This window comes from Plectropomus leopardus, chromosome 12 (assembly GCF_008729295.1).
Source record: "Plectropomus leopardus isolate mb chromosome 12, YSFRI_Pleo_2.0, whole genome shotgun sequence".
In the NCBI taxonomy this organism is placed as follows: Eukaryota; Metazoa; Chordata; class Actinopteri; order Perciformes; family Serranidae; genus Plectropomus; species Plectropomus leopardus.
This window is the reverse complement of record NC_056474.1, coordinates 21,713,259-21,725,670: the sequence shown is the minus strand read 5'-3', so window position 1 is coordinate 21,725,670 and position 12,412 is coordinate 21,713,259. Positions and strand designations below refer to the sequence as shown.

Sequence of the window (12,412 nt, the reverse complement as noted above, 5' to 3'; positions counted from 1 at the left end):
CTTTGCATGTATTGCAGTCTGCCTTCCCTGGTGTTGGTATGTGTAATACTCCCATAGGCCTATGGCATTTTTAGGCCTTTTCTTTAGTGCATCCATGCAGAGAGAGAGATAAAGAGAGGCATGGAGAGAGAGTGCGTGTGGACTGATGTTTTGACACCATAGAAAAACTTCCTTTGATCACGAAGCTCAGTGTTACTCCACAACTCTCTGGTTAACCACTGAAGTGTATGAACTAAACTACAGACTGGATTTTCTACTAACAGTGACAGAGTGGCAACTGCTTCATATAAACGGATAGTGGTATAATGTAACGAAGTAAGAATACTTTGTTACAATACACTTTTACCTGACTACATTTCCCCTAAGCATTTTAAGTTTCTTACTGCAAAATAGGGAAGAAACTAAGGAAGGGTGGAGAGAATGGACAGACAAATTAAGGAATGGAAGGGAAAGAAAAACTGCATTTTGTTCTTTAAATCCTTTGAGTTGCAAAAAAAAATGTTATTTTCTTCGAATGTAATGTGGGCTCCATTTTTAAGGCTGTGTATGGTGTGAATTCTCAAAATTCTGACTGTTGCTTTTTTTATTGCCAGCATTTAGCCTTCTTGTACTTTTTATACTTAAGTACATTTAATATCATAAAATTACCTTTGATACTTGTCAGTGAATATCAGATACTTAATGACTTTTACACAAGTGATATAGTAATAGGAGACTTCTACCAAAGTCGTTTTCTGTAAAATATCTGTACTTTTACTCAAGCATGGCTTTCAGGAACTTCATCCACCGCTGTTAACAGTCCAACCAAGGCTGAATACACATCACAGGTCTGTATTATATGTGTCTGCTCTATGAAATGCCACGGCACTACATTTCATAACTATTCCTATAGTCAGCAACCAAAATATCGACTAGGCTGTAATCACTTGAACTCTGGTTAAAAATCCCTCTTACCCTGTGTATCCTGGAAGAGACGTCAGTGACTCACCATCTCCACTGGCTCTGGACATTAATACTTTAAGTAAGTATGGTAAATGAATATATCTGTGTTGGATGATATGAGTGTCGTATATAACCTAAATGCTCTGACAATTTGTACAGTAAAAGGGCAACTCACAACACTATCATGACAACCAGTGTTTGCACTTCTGTCATAAGACTGCATTGCTGGCAGCAGTGAGAATATCTGCTGATCTGACCAGTCAATCTATGTTACACACCCTTTGTGCACAATGGAGAGCTGTAGAGGGCAAGTCAGTCGCCGTCAAAAATTTAAAATCGCTGGACACCCACACCCAAATCATGCGTGGAACTGCATTATTATGTTCCCTCACTCTGAAGTCAAACAATGAAGGCTTTCAAAGCCATCTGTGTGCCACAACCATGATGAGTTAACTTTAAAGTGGTCACTCATTAACAACCTGAGAAATCAAATTTACTGTGAACTGAAGAAAACATTAGGAACAAAAGTCTAAGAACAGGCAGTACTAGGCACTTTTTAAGCAAACTGACTTCACTTACCCGGGTTTGATCCATCCAGTGGAAAACTAATCTGTATTCTATGTAAGCCCTCAAATACTCACTTATCAAATTGCGAGTTCTAAATGGAGAAGTAGGCAGCACCAGTCACAAGACACCACAGCTGTTGACACAACTGTAGCAGGTCCTGTTTTTCTGTTGGACCTGCCCACATTCATTCAATCAAAACAGCACGCCCGCTTTATTCACACCTCCGGATCTGCAGTTTGAACATAATGTCCCCTGGATAGCACCACTAATGGCATCACTCGTCTAAACTAATTTAAAAATGAGCGTTTCAGTCACTGATGTTCAATGTCCACAAATATACTTTAAAGTTTATCTCTTCTCTAAAGTTAAATTCTCTCTAATGAAAAAAGCCTTGCCTTTAGATTCTGACAGAGCTATACTTTAAAGACCAAATAAAAGATTCTGCAATCTTTTTTATTGCCACTGATTAGATGATGATACATAAATAGAGATAGACCGATAGAGTTTCTCCTTCTGACCTTGAAACAAACTGCTGTGGTTCTCACTGAAAGGCCTGAAACACAGCTCGCTGAAAGGACTGAAACTCAGTTCACTGAGGCCAAAACCACCATCACACTTTATATATTATACACATTATATATATATTTAGCTCAAAGACACGATTTCAGTATTTTATTATATCACAACTACACTGGATCATTTTACTGATATAATGTTGCATTACGAAAACATTTAAACATCTTTGTTTATTTTTCATTTCTAATCTTCAGAAGTTTAGCTGAAGGTGAAAAAAAAACACTTTTGACAATCCCTTGAAGCAAGCAGAAAAGAAAGGAGAATAATGTGGGCCTTGTCGCTTTAGGCCCTGAGGTTACAGATTGAGCTGCCTGAAGCACAAAGTTTCAAACTCACTTATCTTATTTTGATGACACAGTCACAGTGTACTTGCCATATAACAGCACAGGTGGCATGAAATACAGTGCATGTTGCATTCAAGTAGCAAACTGAAAAATAAAGCCGACGTGGAAGAGACAAAGGAACTTGGTTCCAGCAACAAATCAACCTTACCTAACCTCATTGAATTCTGGGTGTTGCACCAAAATGATTAGCTGTCATTGTCCAGATCACCTATCCTTTAACCATGTGCCATGGTGTGCAGCCTTTTGTTTCACTGGTTTTGTATTACGCTCTATGAAAACAAAGTGGTTTTAGATGTAGCAGCTGCAGACAACAGAAAAACATTACATGAATGGCCAGGAGCATATGCATCCATTTATTATTGCTCCTAATGCAAATCACACCTGCAACCGCACGACATCTCTCCTGGAGTTTTTTGTTACTATGGCTTAAAAAAATGTATCCCAAACTGCAGCTGTGGATTACCAACTGAATTTGATTTTAAGAAAAGATATCCGACCCTTGCAACAGACTTTTCATTCATTTTTCTTATTTCTGAAATATCTACATGTACAATTGATATGATACGTAAACAAACATAAGTGAGACGAACACAGACTTTCATGTACCACAACAACAACACTCAACTAGGTGCCACTGGATGCCATTTGTTACTCAGTTGTTTTTTTACTTACAGACAATTCATGCTAGAAGTCTCTTAGCCCTAACTGGGCGAGTACTCTGTGAGACACATCCATCTTAATGGAATTCATACAGCACAGAATATGATACCAATCAATATTTAGGCTGCAATAAGTTTTAAGGCACTTTTCTAATCTTATCCCTCTCTCCCACACTGTTTGTGTGGGCATGTCCAGCACACAAAGCAGTTGATTCACTTTATGCAGGTGTCAGACTGGCAATAACAACATTAGGATAATAAATGCACTTCATCTTACTGAAATTATTACAGCTATGAATCGCCTCTCCACAAAGAGGGACAGACAAATTTGGAATTTCCAACATGAAAAGTACAAGTTCACAGGAGCGCCTTTTCATTGAAGTAGAGCTGAAACGTTTGGTCAAACTATTCATTGACTGACAGGAAATTCATCTGCAGCTATTTTGATGAAAGATTAATATTCTAAATTAAAATACAGTATTATCGTAAAGCAAAACTGTCAATTTTCATTTAACTCCTAGAATGAAACTGTCAACATCATTTCTTCTACCATGTAATTAAAATAGATAGCTATCAAACATCATTCAACAGTTCTACCTTTTTTTTTTTTTTTAAAAATCACTCACCCCCAAAGCCATATTAGCTCCATGACTGAAAAACAAAATGCCAATCAACACTTGTCAACTTGGATTATTCATTACTGAAAAAAACAAAGTAATTCACGGTGGAAACTTTGCTGTTTCTATTTGCATTCAGTGAAGAGAAGCAGAATTCCAGCAGAGAGGAATATTTGAGATGGGTGAAGGCTGAGAGGAGTTTTTTGAGGAGGCAGAGAAACAACACGCCAATTTGTGGCAGCTGAAAGATGACGTCAGTGTGGAGGCCACATGCAGGGAACCCACTGCCCTACTGTACACACAGAGGGACAGAGAGACAGAGAGCGAGAGAGACAGAGAGAGAGACTGGACAGGCCAGACTGTGAGCCTGTTGCCGCTGGGCTAAAAGACCATTTTAGGATGGTTCGGCTGTCACACCATATGTTTGTCATTGCAAATATCATCCCTAGATGAGTCATGAGAAAGACGCTCTTTAAATCTAATGTTACAGAAACTGGTAGAAGCAGATCAGTTTTCAGTTGTCTTAAAAAGGTATAACAAACATAAAAATTGATATGGTCCCATTTTGGGATAGTTTATCTGCCTTGTAGATTAACTTCATCTCTGTTGTGTAATGGTGTAATAAAATCGCTCTTGTACTATTTTGGTCATCACCAGGAATTTTTTTCTTTTATTATAACTACATTAAAGGGGTGAGTAAATGCTAAATTGTTTGAGTGTTTAGTGCTGTGCCACTGCATTAAAAAAAAGAGATCTATCAAAGAATTAAAGGAAAAAAGGAATAAATAACTAGTGGGCCACATCTCGCCACATGGCAACTTTGACGCTGCGTGAGTCACTGTTTGATTGCTGAAAAAGCTAAATAATTAAGAAGGAGTGCCATTCTGTCTAATCCAAACACCCACACACATATGTACCAATTACCCCATCGCATTCATGTCATCCAATTTAACATCCATTGACGTATTGCGATTGAAGTACTGTCTGTGTCAGCACTTCACCCATTCACAAGAAAAAACTTTCCAGCTACACTGACAAAAGCGTTTAGAGTGAATTATAAGCATTGACTCAGAGAGTAAGGAGGTAGCAGAAGGCTTGGCAGAGTCTGTAGGATTTGGGGCACAGAGGGGGCCTTTGGTGAGTGTCACCAATTGGCAACCTCCATATCAACATGGCTGAAAATCCTTCAGATGACAGCTGAGACAGAGATGAATCAGTGTACAGCTTTGACCCGTGTCATGGAAATACTCATGAGGTTGAGATGGAAAAAAACCATGATGCACCACCTCCTTTACAAAGGTTGGCTACAGTATTTCCTTCTGTGAAGTGACTGCTTAGATAAACGACCCTTGATAGACCCCACACACATCATACACCTACCTACCACTTCCTTGTTTGGCACTTTTATCTTTATCGATATCTATATTAGGGCTGCAAGGCAGGGTATGCACACAATTATCTATTTATGGCGGCCTGTCACAATTAGAGCATCTGCCGTCACATGTTGATTTTCTATTTTTGGAGTTGCACCATTGATTAGAATACCCAGTTCAGTCATTCATTGCACCACATTCTCAGAGCACAGAGCGTACTCTGGGTGCAGACGGAGCAGTAGAACATCAAGCGCAGTAAAAGTGCAACTTAATAGTTAAATGCGTTGGGTCTACATGTTTGCATTCAGTCACCTCTGCAGCAGCTCATCCTCTCATACACAGATCTGATCTAATCAGCTGTAACTGGATCCACAGATACATTATCCAGCCCCTGATTTAAAGCTCATAAAATGGGAAAAAAACACTCACGATGAGTGTCACCTGCACTACGTTCATGAATCCACAAAACATCCAAATTTAGAGAGGGGGACATACAATAATATAAAAAAGGGACACACACGTGATAAAAAGGGAAGTTTGCCGACACACATCCTACAGTGTGCCTTGGATTTTTGAAAATACTTTTATTTTTTTTATTTGAGGCCACTTCCTTTGTCATCACATACAGATTTTAATAGAGAGCCACCGAGTCGTTGTTTTATAATCCTAGTAAATATAACTCAACTGCCTCATTCTAAAAGATAAATGAAGTTGATTTTTTGTTGCATAATTTTTGCAAGAAAACAACAGTTTAAAAAACTATATTAACATGCTTTTTTTTTTTTAAGCCCTCGGTATATAAAGGCTTTTACTGTACATTATTCAGCCAAAAGCTCCTTAATACATAAAAGACTAACCCCTTCTGCTTGAAAAAAAAAAGCTAACCACAATATTACCTCTCAGACACAAAAAAATGTACTCACTGTTGAGGCTCTTCTTCTTGAGCTAGGGCTGGAATATAAATGAGCACACTGTCCAGCTGAAAGACAAACAATGTATGGATTACAATTTCACTCATCACAAATCACTGCAAAAAACTGCCAATATTATGGCCAACTATATGACTGATCAGCAACAAGTACCCCTGATAACGTGACAATCTAATATATTTCTCTCTGACAAGCAAAGAAGGGGAACAGAGATATTTCCCTATGATATCACAATTGAAATAGTAAATATGTAAAATTACTTTTGATAAGTCAGAGTTGAAGGGATAGTACGGAGCTATATAGTGTAAAAGCTATTGCACTGACTATTATTACAATCACAAATCAGATTACCATCAAATACAACATTCACACACATGAAAACAATACTTTTTGTGTTTTTTTGAACCACAGTTCCCACTATGACAAACACTCACCCAGTGTGCAAACCTAAGTGCCTGGTGCAGACACGGCATGTATTCATCAGCTGGAAGCAGAACATCAGTGTTCAGCCACAGAAAGGCAGAACAGTAAAGCCACCAAGCAGTCAGTGAGTCATCAGTCTGGTAGCCAGAACCCTTTTGACAAGAAGCTGGATGTATGTGCCCTGTTGTTTCAGCACGGACGGGGAATAAAAGGACAGTGCCCAGCTGAGCTCACAACATAAAGACCAGGGCACTACAGAAATGCTTTGAACTAGGCTTAAAAGGGAAGTGCACCTTTGATATGTTCTTCCTAAAATGCAACATGAGACTATGTAGTACAAGTAAAATGTCTCGGTGAAAAAAAAGAAGAGGTTGTATGTGACAGCTCTAAAGTGATTTCTGTTATTAGTAATAACAACAAATAGCATTTATCCATATTGGAATAGGTTGCTGTTGTTATTTTGGTTTGTGATTGTTGCTCTCTTTTGTCTAGCCTTAGCTCAGTATTACTGTTTCTGCAAGAAACTCCTCTCGCTTCTGCTTTGCCTTGTTTGTCAAAGCACTTTGTAAACTCTGTTTTTAAAGGTGCAATACAAATAAAGTTATTATTATTATTATTTGTAAAAGAGAAATAATGCACAGAATCAACAATAACTTCTGGTAGAAAACTGGCTCCTGATTTAATCTATGGAGATATGTGAAATCTGCAAACTTGTTTATTTCTGTTGTCATTTTAGCCGTCACTCTAAAGTTTAAAGATATATAGAGATATGTTTTTTATCATGGTGGTCAGACCTATCTGATGTTTCTACTGTGCTTATTTTATCTACTGCGCTGCTTTGCTGATAAAAAAAAAACATAAACCAACATAAATGACCAAGAAACCAACATAAGTTTGCAAGGCTTAGGGACTATTTTGCCCAAATGCTGACTGTAACATAAAACATTACCTTTTTGGCAAAGTTTAAAAGTTAGATGATCGACTTTAAATGTTGAAAAAAAAAAATTTACAAAGTGGAACACACGGAAAACTATGGAAATATTATGTTCTCATAAAAGAAAAGTTTGTTGTCATTTGTTTATATGTGATAAATGTTTAGGAGTGTTGTTGATCCCTCTATTCTATTTTTTAATGCAATAAATTAAAAAAAAAATAGATATTACCAATTATTTTGAGATTTTACTATGCAACATCAGAAAGAAACACTCCTAATGTCTTCCCATGTCTTTTCAAGATTGATTTAATTCATTTCAATGTCAATTAAGGCTTTATTTTTAGTTTAATTAATTAAAAGGCCTTTAAGACTTAAGGGATCTGTGGGGACCCGTTTGAAAAACTCAAAACAAACAATCCCTAACACCACATGATGAATGCAAAACTGTTACAATCTCTCCCACTCTTCCCTATTACAGCGACTATAAAAAGGTCAGTATTAAGTCTCTATATTGATACAAGTCCAACACATTCAGTCCCAACAGAAATATGATTAGGATTTCTCCTCTAGGGTGAAATAAAGTGCCTAACCAGTGCCATTTATTTTCTGGAGGTCTTGGTTGACCTCATTTAACTTCGACAACACTGCTAAATGGACAGTGATTGATTTTGTAATGGCATATAAAACACTTGGTTTATAGACCAAACCCACAATCCCTCCATTGTTTATTGTTAATGTGGCTTCACTCAGGCTTGCCATCCAAACATGTACACCAATATTCACTTCTTTTCCCACCACCTTAATATCCAAATTGGAATACATTTTAAACTCATATGCTTCTCTATAAAAAACAAATCTTCCCCTGTAGTGAGAAAAACATATCAAGCGGGGATGTCTTTTTCATCATCATACTTTGTGGAAAGCGCCCTGTGTAGGCTGAATCTGGAGCGGCACAATTTGTTTAGAAACGTGTTTCATACTACAGACACACACAAACACACACTGTCAAAACTGAACTGACAAAGGGAAGAGAAATGCCTACGATGCAAAAAAAAAAACAACAAAAAAAAACACAGCCTGCATACAGACAAGAAGCCTACGTGATATGAATCAAAGACCTTTCAGTGCAACTCAAGATGTTTGACTACCGATCATGTTTCCTCGAAAATAGCTTCTGTACCGCTCAAATGACGGAAAATGTGCCACCTGACCATCGCGAAACATCATGTTTTTGCAAACCTCCGGATCTACAAAACCCCTTATTCTTCGGCAATAACTAACTTTAGATGTAAAATGTGCAAATACGGCACAACTTTGAAACGTCGCGCGAGGGTAAGATACAAAATACGGTCGACAAAAGGTGCAGAGAGATTAAAAATGCGTATTTTTCTTGCTTTTTACTGATGAACATTGAACTATTTTCCTCACAGGACTGTTAAATGCAATCTTACCGGTGGCGTTTCCGATGTCCCACGCGCTGATGCCGTTGTGGTACACCGTGCTGTCCCCTGTTTCTCTGCCGCGCTTCCGCAGCACGCGCCCCTTTTTATCAGGTTCCATTTGTGCCATTCGCGCTCGTTCCCCTTCCCGACCCCGCGAGCGCATCGATTGGCTTTGACACCGACTACGCAAATCCTTCCGTTTACCAATCATTGTCAGTGCGCACGCCCTCCCTGGCTTTCCGCCTCTGCCTGCGTCCGTTTGACTCCCAGCCAGGCCCAGAGGGGAGAGGGGGGGGGGCACTGTATGGATGTGTCTGCTTCACCAGTTTAATGTCTTTTATTGACTCACTGATGTGTTTTAGTTGATTGTCTCTTTGAATATCTTATTGCGACTAGTGCTGTTACCACTGAGCTGGTCCTTTCCCTCACTAAATACATTTAAGTGCTACTGTTGACCCTACTTTGCATGACTGATGAAATTAAACTGAACTGACACTAACTACGTAAGAAACGTACCCACATTGTATTCCTATGATTGTGATGAAAAAAAATAAGCTTTACACTGTGTTGCATCCTTGTGTGGATTATGAAATAATGGACCCCTGGGCCGTCATGCAAAAGTTCCTACTTCCTCTCCTACACTGTGAAATTTGCCAAGTTGATCTTACTCAAAATAATTAAACTGAAAATGAATAAAAAGGAAAATAAATATAACAAATCTCAATTTTTGTTTACTTTATTATCTTATTGATATTATTACTCAATTATCACCGTGTGTGCTTAGTTCGGTGAAGCTGTTGCAACTTAAAAATGACAAGTGAAATCACTTTGTTCTTTAAGTGTTGGCAACTTCAGTGAACCAAGTTGGTCTGACTTAACTTGTTCATGATAAACAGGATTTTGCCACTGATGAAGTTTGGAGATCTGCGAGTTCTGTTTTGGTAATATGTTTAGGAATAGAATAGTTATTGACAGGTATGCAGCAGAATACAGATATATAGCACAATATACTTGGTTTGCTGAAGTTGCTAAAATTTAGCAAGACTGATTTAATTTAAATTGTCATTTAAGTTGAAAAATTTTCACAAAATTAAGAAAATATAACTACATTTCAAGTAAACTTAACAAATGGATATAAAGTAAACATAAATTAAAACTACTGCTACAGTAGGCTTTTCAAGAAGAATAAAATGTTAACATTAAAACTAAAATAACAAGACATAAGCCTATCAAAAGTTACAGTTTAGTATTGTTGTATGCTGCTGCATATTATAATTTTGATTGCTTACCTGCAAATTGGTTTTGCCCAATGTCCAGCCAAAAATCCCCAAAAAACAAGCAAGGCATAGACACACAAGATAAACACACACACACACACACACACACACAATATTTATTACAATATTCATGAATAAAAAGAAAAGAAAAAAGTGAAACAAAAGGGGAGAAGCAGGCACGGTTAGAGATGTGACATATGCCCGTCCTGTAGTGCAGTGTCTGGGCTCCTAATAGACTTGTCTGTTGTGCTGTGTTTTGCTTTACATAGAGTTGTTGACTTGTGTAGAGTTGTGCTGCAGTGAAATGTTGCATTATGTGGTGTTGAATTGTGTGCACCTGCATTGCCTTGTGCTCGACTGAAGTGTGTTGCATTACATGGAGTTGTGAACACTGTTGCGTGTGACTGTACTGTATGTTGCATTTGAGACCCCCCAGCAATATATTATATGTTACAATGTCACACAAGAACATAATATGCTGTGTTGCACTGGGTTTTGATGCTTTAAACTGTGTTACCCTGAGCAGCGTTCAAGGCCAGACTCAAGCGGTCTTTTAGAATAATCTTGATGCCTTTGCTGTTGCCAGGCAACAGCTGTCCTGGCACCGAGATGAATGGGTGTCCCTGGGCTCTCTTGTTCCTCATCTCCATCTCTACCTTCATCTTTTATTTCTTCCTTCAGTGTCTCTCATTTCTATAGAGTATAAAAGCAGAATAGCAATATCACTTTCTAGCATTTTCTCTCACTCACCAGACACCCATGGCCCGTTAAAGTGTCATGTTATGGATTTTGCAACATAGCAAAACTTCTGATTCACATGGTCATTGATGTGAGCTCGGGGGCCGTACGTATTTCTTTGATTAGCATTTTTACCTCCTCGAAGTAATTAAGCCAGGGTTGATTAAAGGAATACTACACCCACAAAGTGGTCATTTTATATTAATACTCACCCTGCATTATGTTGAATTTTTGGGTGCTTTGCCTCCAATGTGAACAAACAATCCTTAAATGGAGGAAATTCTCAAATTATTAAATATTAAAAATATATTAAAAATTAAATAAAAATAGGTCTGCATTTAATAACAGCAAAACTCTCACACAACTCATGCAGCATAATACAATTTCATTTACCCAGTCGTATATTAATTTCTTCCCAAACACATCCTTTTTTTTAAAAAAAAACATCTTACTATTTCAAACACTTCCACACAAACAGTAACAGGCAGACAAATAGTAAGCCTGCCAAAAAGAAATCTGCTCAATAAATGCACAAGCAGAATTCAAATTAATGTTCTTGTGCAGGCTTGCTAGGTTTTAGCGAAAACATGTGTTTGGGAAGCACTGAGCATATGACTGGATAAATTAGACTAGGATTATACTTAGTAAATTGTGTGACAGTTTGTAACAAAAAATGCTTGCTTTTTTGGATTATTTGTTCACCATGGAGGCATGTGAGAAACACAAAGTTGTATTCACAAATTCAATTTAACAGTGGCTGAGTAACTGAAATACAAACAACCTTTTTGTGGGCGGCAGGCTCCTTCAATCAGCAGATTTTCTTGAAGAAATATGTAGATGGTTCTTCTTGATTCACAGAAACTCTCTTCAGAGTACGTCAGTGAGCAAAGGCATCACCACTTCCTTTTATCATCCTCCAGAGAGCTTTTATCTGGCAGTCTAACTTGAATCTTTGGTACATAAACTCGTGTCTTAAACTTTTCTTTAAAAAGCAGGCATATTCATGTAGTATATACATTATGAATTACACATACACAGCTTTGCAAATGTTTTTGCAAGTGCTTCACTGATACACTGGTTTGCAATAATTATACAGTGCAATACTCTTGCATTAATACTCCATTTATGCTGTACATTTAAGCTAATATTCTTGATTCTTATTTAGTCTATTTATGAATTTATATTTAACATGCCCATTTGTCTGCATTATTTTTTACTTACGTTGGGGTTATATATTCTAGTATGATGTACGCATTTCTGTCTTTTTTTCTTTTTTCAGTTTTTTTCTATATACTGCAGCACAATGCACATATTTTTTTGCACATTTCTTATTTTTTCAATTTTCTCATAATGTCTCTATACTGAGAACAACTGTAACAAGACCCAACTTCACCCTGTGCATCAATAACTATTTCTTATTCATATTCTGATAACCTCTCGGTGACATGTTACATACATGTGGTATCTTTCACACGTGAAATACAAACACTGATAGCGGAAAGCGCAGATGTTTTTCATAGAAATAATAACTCGTTAGCAAAGTGTGGGTTGCTTTTGTTTGCAAACGAAACGCATTTGGCTTAGCATGCAA

The 12,412-nt window shown here is 37.5% G+C and overlaps 1 protein-coding gene across 3 annotated transcripts in view; it reads right to left on the bottom strand.

The window, feature by feature from the left end:
- The window catches only part of LOC121950872 (cAMP-specific 3',5'-cyclic phosphodiesterase 4B-like), a 66,550-nt gene extending 57,681 nt beyond the window's left edge, over positions 1-8,869 (bottom strand). For 2 of the 3 annotated variants that reach the window (XM_042496955.1, XM_042496957.1), the window contains exon 1: positions 8,816-8,869. The gene's annotated coding sequence lies outside the window, so the exon portion shown is untranslated. Of the gene's footprint in view, positions 1-1,521; positions 1,582-8,815 lie in introns of those variants that run through there. The other variant, XM_042496956.1, reaches the window with a different exon arrangement.
- Between the last annotated feature and the right edge of the window lie 3,543 nt (positions 8,870-12,412).